We start from the raw sequence: 10,986 nt of genomic DNA, 5'->3' as shown, positions 1-10,986 counted from the left end.
TATCCTGTATTTGCCAATTTCCTTAAAAAGGATCCCTTCTCATCATTGGCATTTTTATGCAATCTATTTTTAAAATGTATATCTTTTTTGTTAATTTTATTGATTATAACAGTTTTCCAATTTTTTCTCCCCTTTATCCACCCTCTGCCCCACATGCACCAACCCTCCAGCATTCCCTCCTCTCTTAATTCATGTTCATGGGTACATGTAAGTTCTTTGGATACTCTGCTTCCTGTATATTCTTAACCTCCCCTGGCTATTTTATGCCTACCAATTGTGCTTCTTATTCCCTGTACCTTTTTACCCTCATTCTTTCTCCCCTCTCCACTGATAACCTTCCATATGATGTCCATTTCTCTTGTTCTGTTCCTATTTTAGTTGTTTGCTTAGTTTTTGTTTTTAGGTTCAGTTGTTGATAATTGTGAATTTGCTGTCCTTTTACTGTTCATAGTTTTTTATCTCCTTTTATTTCTTAGATAAGTCACTTTTACATTTCATATAATAAGGGCTTGGTGATCATGAACTCCTTTAATTTTACCTTATCTTGGAAGCATTTAGTTTGCCCTTCTATTTTAAATGATAGTTTTGATGTATAGAGTCATCTTCGATGTAGGTCCTTGCCTTTTATGACTTCAAATACTTCTTTCCAGCCCCTTCTTGCCTGTAAAGTTTCTTTTGAGAAATCAGCTGATAGCCTTATGGGCATTCCTATGTAAGTAACTCTCTCCTTTCTTCTAGATGTTTCTAAGATTCTCTCCTTATCTTTAAAATTTATATTTAAACCAGTTTCTAGATGTAATGATCTCAAGAGTTTGGCAGAATTTTTCTCTGCTAATTATAAAGTATGATTGTTAAATTTTTATTTGAATATTTAGACACTAGTAAAATAGTTCACTAATTATAATATGCATACACAATTACATTTTAGTATTTTTGAAATTATAGTGTATTTTCCAACTGATGACATATGATAATCACTTTATCCAGCTGTCTACTCTGATGTAGTTACCATGGTCAGTACATGAATAACAAAAAAGTATGGCCTTTGTCTTACAGTATGTATTCCCCTGACTAGGAAAAGAATCCTAGCACATTTTAACCTTTAGGAACAATAACATTAAGTGAAGAGTTGTAGAGAATTTTGAATTACATGTTGTTACCTTTTCTTACCAAGAAAATAATATAATTATATTAGTAGATATGAGGTCTGTCTAGAAAAAGTCCACCCATTGTTAATATAATGAGAATGGTTTGCACAATGTTAATGTAACCTGGCAGTCAAGGAGAGAAAACTGGAATGTGCATGTGTGAACAGTAATGACTTCATTGAACTACTCAGTAGAGGATAGCAGATACCATTGAGTGAGAATGTGTATGTGTGGCCCTTAAATTCAAAATTACTGAGTGAGTAGAGCAACAAATCTGCATCAAATTTTGAGTTAAGCTTGAACATTCCTCCACAGACACTATTTGGATCATTCAGAGGCTGCAGCAATGGGGCACTGGTGAGTGGCAGCTTCATCACGAGAATGTGCCCACTCATGCATTTCATCTCACGCAGTCTTTTGGCAAAAAATCAAATCACCAAGGTGACTCAGTCTAGTACCCAGATTTGACACTGTGACTTCTAGTTTTTCCCCAGACTAAAATTACCTGTAAAAGGGAAGAGAGATTTGGCACTCCGTGACTTAGGACTTTTCCCCAAACTAAAATCACCTCTGAAAGGGAAGAGATGTCAGACCAGCAATGAGATTCAGGAAAATATATATATATGATGGGGCAGCTGATGTTGATTGGGGAACAGTGTGAGGTCCCAAGGTGCCTACTTTGAAAGTGACTTAAGCATCATTGTCCTTTGTACAGTGTTTCTTGTATCTGGTATCTTCTTTAATAAATGTTTCTATTTTTCATATTACATGGATGGATATCTCCTGGACAGATCTCATATATTAGAACATACATATGACATAATATATCATCCATTTATAATGAAAAACTTGAAAGAATATTTCTTTAACTTAATAGGGAATATGTATAATAATTCTATAGCAAAATTAATATATGATAAAACAAAGCAAGGATGTCTGCTTCACCACTCTTATTCAACATCATACTGGTAATCCTACTTAAGGCAATAAGATAAAATAAATGAGTGAAATATATACAGATTTGAAAAAAAGATCAGATATTGTATTTGTTCACATATGACATGACTGTCTATGTAGAAAATCTCAATCAAAGAATCACACACACACACACACACACACAGACACAGAAAGACTTCTGGGAACTAATTAGCAACTGTAATGAGGTTGTTGGCTACAAGGTTAATATACAAGAAGTCCTCTGCTGCTTTCTTAGATGAAATCAATGAACAATTAGAATTTGAAGTTGAAAACACAAAAATGTTTAATAGATATTTTTTTAGCACCAAAAAAATTAGCTCTGGTTGTTGCAGTTTAGTGGATTGAGCACCAGCCTGTGAATCAAAAGGTTGCCGATTCAATTCCCAGTCAGGGCACATGCCTAGATTATGGGCCAGGTCTCCAGTGAGGGTCATGCGAGAGGCAAGCACACATTGATGTTTCTGTCCCTCTCTTTCTCCTTCCCTTCCCCTCTCTCTAAAAATAAGTAAATAAAATATTTTTAAAAATACATATGTAAAAATGTAACAAAAATGTGTACAAGATATATATGAATAAAACTACAAAACTCTGATGAGAGTAATCAAAGACTAAATAGATGGATAGATGTTCCAGGTTATGGACAAGAAAAGTCAAATTGTCAATATGCCAGTTTTTCTCAACTTAATCTATAGATTCAACATAATCTCAATTAAATCCCAGAAAATTATTTTTGTAGATATTGACAAAGTTATTCTATGGAAAGGCAAAGAACCCCAGAATAGCCAACACAATACTGAAGAAGAGAAACAGGTAGAGGATGGATACTACTAAATCTCAAGAATTTTTTATGAAGCTATAGTAATCAAAACAGTGTGGAAATTGCAAAAATAGACAAGTACACCAATGAAACAGAATAGAGATTCCCAAATAGACCCAAACAAATATAGTCACTTGATCACTGTTAAAGGAGCAAAGGCAATACAAGGAAGAAAATGAATCGCTAACCAAAATGTAAAATACAAAACTATAAATTCATAAAAATAACATGGGAAAAAACCTGGGTGACCTTTGGTGTGGTAATGACTTTTTAGATATAATGCCAAAAGCACAGCCCATAAAAAGTGATGAACTGTATCTTATTAAATTAAAAACTGTTCTACTAAAGACAATGTCAAAAGAATGAGAAGACAAGTAATGGATATGAGAAAATATTTGCAAAGAGCACATTTGATAAAGAAATTTTAATCCTAACTATACAAAAAACTCTTAAAATCCAACAATGATGTACCACTATACACATATTAAAACAACCCAAATCCAGAACACTGACAATACCAAATGGTAAGGATGTGGAATAGTAGGAACTCTTAATCATTGCTTCTGGAAATTCAAAATGGTATGGCTACTTTGAAAGACAGTTTGGCAGTTTCTTAGGAAATCCTTACTGTATAATTTAGCAGTTGCACTCGTTATTGTTTACCCAAAGGAACAGACAAAGGAATGTTCATGCAAAAACCTGTGCATGGATATATATATATAGTAGACTTATTCATAATTGCCCAAACTTGGAAGCACCAAGACACCATTCACTATGTGAATGGACAAATAAACTATGGTACAGCCAGACAATGTAATATTATTCAGCACTAAAAAGAAATGAGCTATTAATACACAAAAAGACATGGTGATGTCTTAAATATGCATTGCTAGGTGAAAGAAAGCCATTCTCAAAACGCTATGTACTTTCATATTCCAACTACATGACATTCTGGCAAAGGCAAAATGTGGAGACAGTTAAAAGATAGGGTTGCCAAGGATTCAAAGTGAGAGAAGGGAGAAATGCATTGATTAAGCATAGGACCTTTTGGGGTCACTTGAAATACACATTATGAATGTGTCAGAACCTATACAAGGTACAACGTGAACTGTGAACACCAATATAGATTATGGATTGTAATCAATTATTATATATTAATATCATCTTATCAATAATAAAAATATTCATGTTAATAATAGGAGGCACTGTATATAATGGGTCAGGGAGAATGTGGGAATTCTATATATTCTGCTTCTTTGTGAGATAAACCTAAAAATTATTTATAAAAATATAGTCTATTAAAAAAAAAGAGAACACACAGGTATAGAGCAAGTGCCCAATTCCCGACACAGAACTCTAAATCCCTTGGGTTTCTTGAGTATTAGGAATAACAGGAGTGATTTTCGCTCTAATGAGGGGGCTCTTGGTGGGTACAGATACCTTCTGGATAAGGGCTGGTTGCCAGAAGAGTCAACCCTATGATTAGAGTTGGAACTTTCAGCCTCACACCTGGATTTCTGAAGAGAGGAGAGGGTCTGGAGATTGAGTTCAATTATTAACAGCTAATGATTCCATCAATCATTCCCACCTAATAAAACTTTCATAAAAGCCTCTAAACAATGGGGTTCAGAGAGCTTCTGCTTTGGTGCATGCATCCACATGGCAGATAGAACACCTCAAATCGGTGAGGACAGAAACTATGGTGCTTGGACACCTTTGGACCTACCCCATGTATGTTTCCATTTTGGCTGTTCCTGAGTTGTATCCTTTATAATAAACTGCTAATGATATGTACAGTTTTTTTCCTGATTTCCATGAGCAATTCTAGAGAGTTATTGAAAGTAAGGAGGGGGTCATGGAATTCTTTATTTAAAAGCCAGTTGTACAGGTTGTAACCTGAGGCTTGTGACTGGCATCTGAAATGGTGAATGTCTTGATGGACTGAGTCCTTCAATATAGCTACTTGGCAACTGCTTCAGTTGGTATCAAAATTAAATTGAATAATAAGTCATGAAGTAGTGTCCAGAGAGTTGAAGAATTTGTTGGTGTTGGAATAACTTCCACATACTTGATGTCAGAAGCATTAGGAATACAGACAGTTAAAGTTTTGGAGACAAAGTTTGGAAAAAGTTTGATGGTGGTGGTGGTTACTGCAGAAGAAAATGTTTAAAACTAAGTCAGGATAGAACACATAGATAAGCTATCATAGAAATTATCTTAAACCTAAGCCTTCTAATGCAGCGATTTTCAAATGGTGTGACAAGAATAAAAAATAGCCATCTATTGTGTTGGTGTAAATTCTCGGTCTTGAACCATAAATAATAGATTGTATAATAAATAGAGTTGCATCTTATTGCTCGTGTCTCATAATAAGGTTGTGTTTGGTTAATTCTTGGTACAAGAAATCTTGATATACAAGCATAGGAAACTGATTATATAAAAAGTCACTTTGGAGCAAAAGGAGTAGGTAATTACTATTTTTATTTTTCTTAAATCAATCAAATTATACCTACTTTTATCACACATATTTTTAGTAATTAGTTTATGTGTACCATGAGATGAAAAAGATTAAAAATCACTGCTCTAGGGCATCTTATCCCTTAAAATAAAATGGGAGTTTAATGTGTTTTTAAAGGACAAAGTAGGAAGACCATAAACTGTGTTAAAATAAGAGACTATAAACTCTTAAACAGGAATAAATAGTAAATAATTTGCCCCCAGTCTACAATGACCTAACAATTCAGTGTATGAATTAACAATTCATAAACTCTAGACAGAGATACTATAAACTTTTTTGTCTTGTTTGGGAGAATAGAAAAAGATGATAATCTAGATGTGAGATTAAGGGTAAACAAATCCTATTATAATTGCTTAGAAAATGTAAATAGTAGACATCAATGAAGTTGCCACAAATCTGAAAGCAAGAAATTCTTAAAGAAATACTTTTCCTCATCACAATGGAAAACTGATATAAACTGGAAAACTGCCTCATGTGAATTTAGAAAACTAGAGTTTTTGAGCTAAGGACTTAGTGTTTTATATCCCCCAATTTGAGACTTTGTTATACTCTGTTAACAGGAGGGCATTCATTGCCATTTTTAAGTTAAGATAAATGGTCAAATTTATGTCATAGTGATGATTCTTTTTTTTTAAATTATCTATTTCTTTCCAGACAGAGGGGGAGGGAGAGAGAAAAAGGGAGAGAAACATCAATGTGTCATTGCCTCTCAGGTGCCCACTACTGGGGACCTGGCTTGCAACCCAGGCATGTTCCCTGACTGGAAATCAAACCGGCAACCCTTTGGATTGCAGGCTGGTGCTCAATCTACTGCACCACACCAGCCAGGGCCTTAGTGATGATTGTTTTGGTTTGTTGATTTATTTATGTATAGCTATCTTCAGTTCAAAGTCTTTATTAGATGAACTTTTCTTGACAATTTATGTAGTATTATGAAGTTTTCTAATATTGTATTGAGTTTTCCAGGTTTATATTGATCTCCTCATGTATTTTGTGGAAAATTTTGGCAACCTCAAAGGCAAGTGTTTCAATAAACCAGAAAGTATCCAGGATTCTGGAACAATAAGGGCACAAAGACCTCTAGTAAGGGACAGAGGGGGCAAAACAATAAACCTCCTCCCAAATAAGGGAGTCATAAAAATAACTATCATCTGAAACAATAGAGAAGCTGAGAGAAATGTAGATCTGAGAGAGGATGGAGGAGTACATGCCATATATCAAGTGTTAGTGAAGACTCACTTGGGTAATTCTTATGACAACTTGATGAGAGCACAATTTATTATTTCTATTTTGTTGAGAGTACTAAGACATAGAGAGTTAAAGATTATATTTCTAAGGTCAAACAGACAGTAAAAGAGAGAACTGGGATATAAACTGTTTAATTCATCAATTCATGCATTTCTTTGAGCCAAAGAAATAGACACTAGGTATATAAACATAGCTTTTTACTTGTGAGGTGGCAAAAGACATGCCCATTAATGCAGCATCTATACTGATGATTGCTGAAAATCATCTCTCTGTCAGTGTCACTGGACACTCACTCTCTGAAAGAGATGGAATAACCCTTACTGGAGGTCATTCTGATGGGGTGTTTTGGAAATCAGAACGTTAGCTAAACTACTGAAGTGTGGCTTCCAGATAGAAATGAATCTGTTCTGGTACTTAGGTTTCAGTCTTTGAAGTTGATAACACAATGGCTTGACAGGAAACCTACATGTTTATAAAGTATGAAACATGATTGCTTTTTAATTTAACTGTCTTCAGAGGCAGTGGAGATATTTCAATTGAACTAAAATATGTTATTAAAGTCTGTCTAATGATTCAATTAGTATAGGTTTTGGTAACAGATTTTCAGGTCAAATGAAGATACAGTGAAGAAAGCAGTACACAGGCAAATTGTCTCAATTTAAGTTAGTATGACAGAGAACAGATGGAAAACCTGAATTATCATTACAAACAAAGAAAATGTGGGGAATAAAATATATGGATGTCATACATTTATATGTTTGCATATGTAATAAAGGCAGAAGTAACTTAAGCTTTTTGTTAAAAGTATGATTTTAAAACTACAATTTCAGTCATATAGAAAAAATTAGAATTAACTATTGGGTATCTACAGAATCCCAAAAGAATCACATAACAAAACCTGTGACATTAATACAGCAAATACCTATATGAAATATATAACTGACTAAAGACTTTACATAATTTATTATGTTTAAGCCTTAGCAAAAACCCTTTTTAGATTAATATCTCATAAAGTTATTCTTTATACTGGAGAAAAAAATGACACAGTGAGTAAGACTGAACTCTACAATTTTAAATTCCAGTTGCTTGGTGAATTAGCTGTGTAACCTTCAGTAAATCACTGTTTCCTCATTCACAAATTGAAATCCACCATAGTCATACTTATTCCATTAGTTTGTTAAGAAGTTTAAATAATACACTGCATGAGAAATTCTTCATAGCCCAGAGGCTGGTCCAAGTAAGTAATTAGTAAAAATTAACTTTTATGTCAGTGCCATCATTTACAGATGAAAAACTGAGAAGAAACTTGTACAATGTCACAGCATTGGAAAGTGACAAAGCTGAGGCACTGATGCTTAGAAAATCACTTTGTAATCTCTAAAATGTCATGTAGAAACATAAAATTTAATATCAGTATTCCATTCTGGTTGATATTGAAAAATCTGCCTAACCTCATTATCTTTTTGATAAATAGATAATATTTTAGGTTAATATTAAGTATCTTTTAAACTTAACATTAAAGCTCAAATCAAATCCATTTTCCTGTCTAAAAATGACTAGATTTCTATTTCACATAGACTATAAAACACAAAACAGTTCTGATGTCTGAAAAGTATGTATAATAAAAGATGATATTTCTTAAAAATTAATCTTCATGTTACCCTTTAATTCCTTCCTTTCCTTAAAACTGAACTTTCAATTTGACAGCCTTACCCATTCCAAATTCCTTTTTTTCCTTAATTCATTTGAATAATTCACATCCCCAGTGTAATAATATCTGGTGCCATGACTGCTGCCATGTCCTACTTGACCTCTTCCCGTAGAGTGACTTGAATATGTGCTCTCTACTTGCTCACGGAACCATCTTTGAACTACCTCCTTATATCAGACTGTTCCTTTTGGGTTTCTTTCATGTAAACCTTATTCAACTTTTTCCTTAATTGTCAAAGATACTGGTGTTTATTTTGGCCTGTCCATGTCCTGTTTTATCTTTCTACATGTATCCTCAAAATTGTATTTGATCCCATAGTTTAAACTGCTACTTGTGTACAGATGATGAAGTATATATGTTAAGCCCACCAAATTTCCAGGTCTGACTCATATTTATAACCGCACACTAGTTATTCCTACCCTTAAGTTCTGTGTACATTCTACATTAATCTATTCATAATTTGACCTCTGATTATGTATAGAATTGTGTCTTCTTCCTTTTTTATTTCATCATGTACCAAATTATATCAGAAACTGTAGAACCACATTCAACTCCCACATATTCCTCATTTACATATAAAATTAATTTCTAAGAATCATAGATTCTGCCATAGACCTATCACATAACTGTGGTTTCACTGTTTCACATTAACAAAGGCTGCCTGTGCTCAGAATCACAAGAATTGCTGGACTTGCTGTGATATTTTCTAAATTCCTCACTCTGGTCAAATTTTCATATTGGTGAAACAAACATTGTGACACAACTTTATTTGGATACAAATATTGTATTTCCCCACTAATTGTATCATTAACCAATATGGCACCTTGCCATATTGAAAAATATGCCATAGTAGTAAAAAGTAGCTAATTAGGTAAACACCAGTTCTGAAGCCAAGCATAAATTATATTCCTGGTTGTACCATTTACTTGCTTTGTAATCTTTGTCAACCTGCTTAACTTAGAATAATGAAAAGAGCACAACAATTATTAGCTATTGAATATAAAGTTGGGGTTAAGTGAAATGTAATGAAATAAATCAATAAAGGTACAGGTAGAAGGAGCAACAAAATACATCCAATATGATCTACACATATATGAGGGCTGGGAAAAGTTGTTTTTGGTGTTCCAGTAACCAAAACAAAAGAAGAACTGTAACTTAACTGTGCAATGCATGATTACAGCAGAGTAGAAGGAAAAAAAGATAGATAATTTTTGCCCTCACATGTGATTCTTCATCTTTGGTCTAAAAGAATTAAAGAAATTTCCTAGATATGCAGGTATATATCTGAAATATCTGAAAGATATTTAGATATTTAGGTAAAAAGATCAATATCTGAAAATGAAATACATTTTATACACCAACATCGAAGAGTTAGGAAATATAAAATTAAATTAGTCACATTTATGATAGTAACTGAAATACAAAGTATCTAGGCATAAATCTAAAGAGTATGTGAAAGACCTTAATGAAAATTATAATGGGAGGGAGGGGGGAGCACAGGGGGTGGGATAGGATGGGAGTAATAGACAGAAAACTGTACTTGAAAAATAATTAAATAAATTTATAAAAAGATGAAAAGAAAAAGGAAAAAGAAAAAAATAATAAAACATTATTGAAAGGCATTAAACAGGACTCACAAACCAAAGGAATATACCATGCCTGGGGTTAAAAAACTGTCATAAATACCTAAACTTCTCTCTCATATTAACATAATTTAATGCTATTTCAATCTTTTAATTCATAAAAACCAAGAAAATAATTTTAAACATTAGAAGAAGATCACGTGTTCAAGAATAGTTCAAGCTATTTTGTAGAAAAATAATCGGAGAGTTATTATTAAATAATAATAATAGGAGAGTTAAAATATCAGGGACTTACCATTCCAGACACAAAAACTTGATGAAAAGCTAAGGGAATTAAAACAATGTGGTATTAAAACTGAGGAATATAAATTAACCAGGGAAATGGGACATAGATCCCTCTAATAACTGAAAGAAGTGTCATGTGTAGAGATTTTTCACTCCACATCACAAGAGGGTGAACTATTAAGGACATAATGAAGGAAATTGTGTAGAAATTAATGTAAAGACAATGTAATTTCTATCAAAATGCCACAAGGCTTTTGTAGACATAGACATGCTTTTATGAAACGTATGTGTAAAGACAAAGACCCTAAAACTGCTAAAAACAATCTTTTGAAAAATAGAATAAAGATGAATGAATCACTATACTAAGTATAAGCTTTCTGTATTTAGAAAGACCTACAGCAGTCAAAACTATGTGTTGGCAATAAGAAATGAAAGAGGAGAAATTACAACTGATACCACAGGAATAGAAGGGATTGTAAGAAATTACTATGAAGAACTGTATGCCAATAAATTTGAAAACCTAGGTGAAATGGAGAAATTTCTAGAAAAATATAATCTTCCAAAACTCAGTGAAGAAGAAGTAGAAAGCCTGAACAGACCAATAACAGCAGATGAAATTGAAGAAGTAATCAAAAAACTCCCATCACACAAAAGCCCCGGGCCAGATGGTTTCACAGGAGAATTCTACAAAGCATTTA

The sequence above is a fragment of the Sturnira hondurensis genome, unplaced genomic scaffold (assembly GCF_014824575.4).
Source record: "Sturnira hondurensis isolate 20B ecotype Veracruz unplaced genomic scaffold, ASM1482457v3 Scaffold0001989, whole genome shotgun sequence".
Classification (NCBI taxonomy): domain Eukaryota; kingdom Metazoa; phylum Chordata; class Mammalia; order Chiroptera; family Phyllostomidae; genus Sturnira; species Sturnira hondurensis.
This window is presented reverse-complemented; position numbering follows the sequence as displayed.